Source organism: Colobus angolensis, unplaced genomic scaffold, assembly GCF_000951035.1.
Source record: "Colobus angolensis palliatus isolate OR3802 unplaced genomic scaffold, Cang.pa_1.0 Scaffold6, whole genome shotgun sequence".
NCBI classification, from domain to species: Eukaryota; Metazoa; Chordata; class Mammalia; order Primates; family Cercopithecidae; genus Colobus; species Colobus angolensis.
Window position 1 is genome coordinate 18,738,108 of NW_012119598.1, and position 5,943 is coordinate 18,744,050.

Here is a 5,943-nt window from a genome sequence, read left to right on the forward strand (position 1 = left end):
AAAAAAAAAAAAAAAAAAAAGTGGCCGTGCACAGTGGCTCACAACTGTAATCCCAGCACTCTGGGAGCCCAAGGCGGGTGTATCACTGGAGGTCAGGAGTTCGAAACCAGCCTGGCCAACATGGTGAAACCCGTCTCTACTTAAAAAAAAGAATTAGCTGTGCGTGATGGTGCTCACCCGTAGTCCCAGGTACTCAGGAGGCTAAGGCAGGGGAGTCGCTTGAACCATGGAGGTGGATGTTACAGTGAGCTGAGATCATGTCACTGCACTCTAGCCTGGGTCACAGAGTGAGACTCCCTATCAAAAAAATTAAAAAACTGAAACAAAACAAACAAACAAATATATATATGTAACCAGCTGCCAGTTATAAAGTAGCAAATAGGCTGCTGACCTATCGCTAATAGATGAGTATCTACTAATTAAAAATGAAATACAATTTAGTCTAAGCCCAACCTAGATTGAAAAAGAGCCATCATACATTCTTCAGAAGGTAATAATACAATTCTGGCAAAGGAATGTCTAAAGATGACAAGTACAAGAAGTTAGGAAGTTTTATGTAGTTATTTTACTCTACCAAAACAAAATGAGGTATCTGCTATGATGTCTATTAAAACAAATTATCACAGTCATGCAAAGCATAACAATGGTTCAATCAACAGTGGGCCCAATATACAATGGTGGTCCTGTAAGGAGCTGAAAAATTCCTGTTGCCTAGTGATACTGTCTTTGTCCTAAGGTCTTATTGCAACACATTACTCACATGTTTGTGGTGATGCTGGTATAAACAAACCTAATGTGTTGCCATTTGTGTAAAAGTGGAGCACATACAATTATGTACAGTACAGAATACTTCATAATGAAAAGTGGCTATTACTGGTTTATGTATTTTAAACAGGCACTCCTTGCAATTTCCTATTGATACTATACTTTATTATTTTTAAGTATATTCCTGGTCAGGCATGTGGCTCACACCTGTAATCCCAGCACTTTGGGAGGCCAAGGCAGAAGGATCACTTGAGGCCAGGAGACTGAAACCAGCCTGGGTAACATAACGAGACCCCTTCTCTACAAAGAAATGAAATAATTGGTTGGGCATAGTGGTGTGCACCTGCAGTCCCAGCTACTAGGGAGGCTGAGGCAGGAGGATCACTTGAGCCCAGGAGTCTAAGGCTGCAGTGAGCTATGATCTTACCACTGCAGTCCAGCCTGGGTAACAGAGTGAGACCCCATCTCTAAAGAAAAAAAATAAAGAAAATGAAGCTATTGGGTTTATTTATTTATTTGTTGCCTGTTTGCTTATACTTTAGGGAAAGAAGAGCCACACAATGGGAAGATATTTAAAGATGTAAATCATTATATTCCCATTAACTTACTGTGTTCTCTCTCTATTAGGAATAAACACTTAAGACTAAATTAATTAACTAATATGAGCAAATTTTGATTAACTACATACATCACTTGATTCCAACATGCCATATATTTCCTCTTCCTGACTACATGTAGCAGTGTATACTAGGCTTTGGTATATTTGTGTTTATGTACATTACATTATAGTTTAAGGCATATTTTAAATTCAATCTTGAATGGAAATTCAGTTTTATTGGATGAAATAATAACCAAATGTAGGAAGGCAATCCCATCCTAACGTTTAAGACAGTTAATGAATCAACTGAGATGAATTCATTAAAACACAAATATTTATTGAGATATTTATGTGTTGGTTTCTAGTCTTGGCGTTTAGTATGTCAGTATACAAAACTGTAAAACAATCTCTGTCTACGTAGTACGCTACACTTTACCATTTACTGAGTTACACTAAAGTTTACTATTTTATAATCTATTAATCATTAGCACTTATCCCTGATAATTCACCTTAAAAATGCTACACTCAGGCTGGGCGCGGTGGCTCACGCCTGTAATCCAACAGTTTTGGGAGGCCAAGGCGGTCAGATCATGCAAGGTCAGGAGTTTGAGACCAGCCTGGTCAACATGGCGAAACCCCGCCTCTACTAAAAAAATACAAAAATTAGCCAGGTGTGGTGGCACATGCCTGTAATCCCAGCTACTTGGGAGGCTGAGACAGGAGAATCGCTTGAACTTGGGAGGCAGAGGTTGTGGTGAGCTGATACCACATCACGGCATTCCAGTCTGGGCAACTAAGCGAGACTCTGTCTCAACAACAACAACAACAAAACTACACTGTAAATTCTAAACACATGCTGTTGAATCTATCTCATACAAGAAATCAAGGCCGGGCAGGTGGCTCATGCCTTTAATCTCAACACTTTGGGAGGCCGAGGTGGGCGGATCATGAGGTCAGGAGATGGAGACCATTCTGGCTAACACGGTGAAACCCCGTCTCTATTAAAAATACAAAAAATTAGCCGGGCATGGTGGCGGGCACCTGTAGTCCCAGCTACTCGGGAGGCTGAGGCAGGAGAATGGTGTGAACCCAGGAGGCAGAGCTTTCAGTGAGCCGAAATTGTGCCACTGCACTCCAGTCTGGGCAACAGAGTGAGACTCCATCTCAAAAAAAAAAAAAAGAAGAAGAATTCAATTGGTTTAGTTTCGTTTATTAATATAATTCATCAGTTACATTACAAAATTGAACTTATTAAGGTTGCAGTCTGTAATACATTTGCAAACCTTAGTTTGCTAACACCAAGCTTCTTTCTTTTTAAAAAGCATTTGTAGAGAATGCTCGAGTTTATCAGACCCTAACTTACTAAGGCATTTCTTTTCAGAAGCATGCAAACCAGTTCACATGCAAACAACCCTAACATGTACATCACCCCACCACCACCAGACAAGCATGAATTACCCAGTTTAAACAAACAGTGACTTTTGACCTCTTGCTGCTACTCTCTGACCAGCAAGCACTAGCAGCAGCCCCTGGGAGCTTGTTGGAATAAAGCAGCTCTGCTCTACCCATCCCAGGCCAACACAATCAGAATTTACATGTTAACAAGATCACCAGGTGAGCTGTATTACATTCTAGGAGAATTGTTTCAAAAATTAACCATGCCACCAGAAGTTATTAATCTGAAGTTAGATTAACTTTGAAGGCAAGATAATGAGGTACCTGAAGTTCCCATAAAGAGCAGGCTTAGGAATTTCTGTTCCTTACTAATCTACAACAATCAACAATTTTAAGAATTGATGAACCAACAGCTTATACGCACGTAGATTTTATTCCTCTTATTTATCATTCTGTACCTTTCTCCTTTACCACAAAGTGAGCAGAAATGAACCGTTTTTTAATTATTATTTTCATTAACTTTTGTTTCCCAAGGAAAAAGGCAATCTAGCAGAAGTTATTAACATCTGACATGTTAAGGGTCTAAAACTGAGCATTAGTTATGAAATATACTTAAGCATAGATATTTCAAGAACCCCTTGCTAATTCCCATGTATCTTTTTCTTATACAAATTTTCTTTTAGTCACTGCTGGTTGTTTGGTTGGTTGTAAAAATAAAAAAAGAAAAGAAAAATTTTATTTTAGAATTAATTCATGAAAAACAAAAAACAGGGATGTAAAGTAAACCCTAATCCAAGAAGCTATGAGCAGAGATAAATTCCTAAAAGAGATATCAGGCTTTCTTAGAATTCTACTTTCTTAGAATTACGATGACTTTTCTCTTTCTGTTGTAGTCACAAAATCATTTTTAAGGTAGAAAAGCAAGCAGGCACTCTAGGAGGGAATATTCTTGGACTCAGATTAGCATCTAATATCTGATGCTGCCGGGCGCGGTGGCTCAAGCCTGTAATCCCAGCACTTTGGGAGGCCGAGACGGGCGGATCATGAGGTCAGGAGATCGAGACCATCCTGGCGAACATGGTGAAACCCCATCTCTACTAAAAAAAAAATACAAAAAAACTAGCCGGGCGAGGTGGCGGGCGCCTGTAATCCCAGCCACTTGGGAGGCTGAGGCAGGAGAATGGCGTGAACCCAGAAGGCGGAGCTTGCAGTGAGCTGAGATCCGGCCACTGCACTCCAGCCTGGGCGACAGAGCGAGACTCCGTCTCAAAAAAAAAAAAAAAAAAAAATCTGATGCTAGATGAGAATTCAGGCAACTTGGAATAAACTAATTTTTCTAAACTGTAAAGGCAGGAATGGTAGCAGCTTTCTACTTGACAAATCATAAAAACAATTAGATTACCTACCTCTAGTAGCTTGACCTCTGAAATAGCTGCTATGAAGCTAAGACAATAATTGGACACAGTGTTTTCTCCAAACATTACTTCTGGAAAAGTTCAATTTGATAACAATAATGGATATGTTAGTCTAAAAGTTTCCAGAAGCGAGTCATCAACAGTATTCTTTCTACAACATGCCTATTGTTCTTAACTCCTGCAATAGAGAAGGCCTAAAAAGCTGTGCAATACAAAAGGTGAAAAATCGTATTTAAAAGACTCACATACATCACCCCTCGTATAGGCCAAATAGAAGCATGTTTGCTCATGTGAACAGTTAAACATCAAGGCAAGATAATGAGGTAACTGAAGTTTCTGTAAAGAGCAGGCTTAGGAATTTCTGTTCCTTACTAATCTACACCAACCAACAATTTAAGTAAGAACTGATGAGCCAACAGCTTATTGATCATGTAGATTTTTTCCTCTTATTTACCATTCAGTAACTTTCACTTTTACCACAAATTGAGCAGAAATGAAATGAACCATTTTTAACTGTTATTTTCATTAGCTTCTATTTCCAAAGGAAGATAGGCTACTAGCTGAATTAAAAATTGGATTTAGCACATTCTTATTCTGTATCATCACAGGTAGCAGAGTTGATTGAACAGAGCAATTACACAAGCATAATGGTTAGTTAAGACGACTTTAAGCCAATGCCTATAATCCATGGCCAGTGGCCTCAACGTAGCTTACCTTGTTTGAATCCATTATAATGACAGTAGGATATCATGAGCTACCAAAAATAGACTTCTTTAAAACAAAACAAACAAACAAAAAAACCAATAAAAAGAACTCTTCAAATATTCTCCAAAGCAAAGATGAGTGAGGTTATATCATTCTACATTCAGTATTAAAAAGGCAGTGTCACCAAACAAATTGAAGGCAACTTTGCAGACATTGAGCAAAACCTACTTAAACAACCACCCCCAACTCTCCCCCTCTGCCCATGAAGGTGTAGCTTCCACTGTGTACCACACAATGTGTAGAATAAAAGCATCAAAGCAGACCATAGGTCTCCAAAGAGGCCACAACCAAGGAACAAAGAGCATCTACTAGCCACAGTTAAACCCAAGCCATAACTTCAGTGCTTTCAATTAGTAATAGTTAAATTTTCTTTTTCACTTGTTTGGTCATAAAATCTTGCCCCTGCAATGAGTCAGCAGTGACTCATAAGCACTTCCTACAAGAAGCACCTGCTTTTAGGCCCATCCCTTCCAGCCCAAGTGCTGAGAACCAGGATTGATTTTAGCTTCATCCTTGCTGATGCTTGAGTTTAATCACTTGTCCCTCTCATACTGGATATCCATGTTGGCTGGCACTTACTCTGCAAAGTAGTGGTCTGCTGCTGTGCAGTGAGAAGGCAAATCCACAAAGGGGCACCAGGAGTAGACAATTGGGAAGCAAATGCCATTTTTCTCTCTTCACTCTTGTCCACTATAGCTCTGCCTCTTCGACTCCTCATCATAAGGGCCCAGCCTTTACAACTATGCCTCCTCCCATACCGGCGGAGTCTCCTCTCAAGATTTGGTTTTGGTTTACAAACAAAGAGGAGCTGACTTTTCCCCTGCATCACTAACTTTAGAACAGGGTCCTTTGAAAAGTTTCCAAAACTGAGGTCGGGAGTTCAAGACCAGCCTGACCAACATGGAGAAACCCCGTATCTACTAAAAATACCAAATTAGCCGGGTGTGGTGGCACATGCCTGTAATCCCAGCTACTCAGGAGGCTGAGGCAGGAGAATTGCTTGAA

The 5,943-nt window shown here is 39.8% G+C and overlaps 1 protein-coding gene across 1 annotated transcript in view; it reads right to left on the reverse strand.

Annotated features, from left to right (window-relative positions):
- Positions 1-5,943, reverse strand: part of LOC105526817 — a 46,659-nt gene that overhangs the window by 3,722 nt on the left and 36,994 nt on the right. The window lies entirely within an intron of this gene.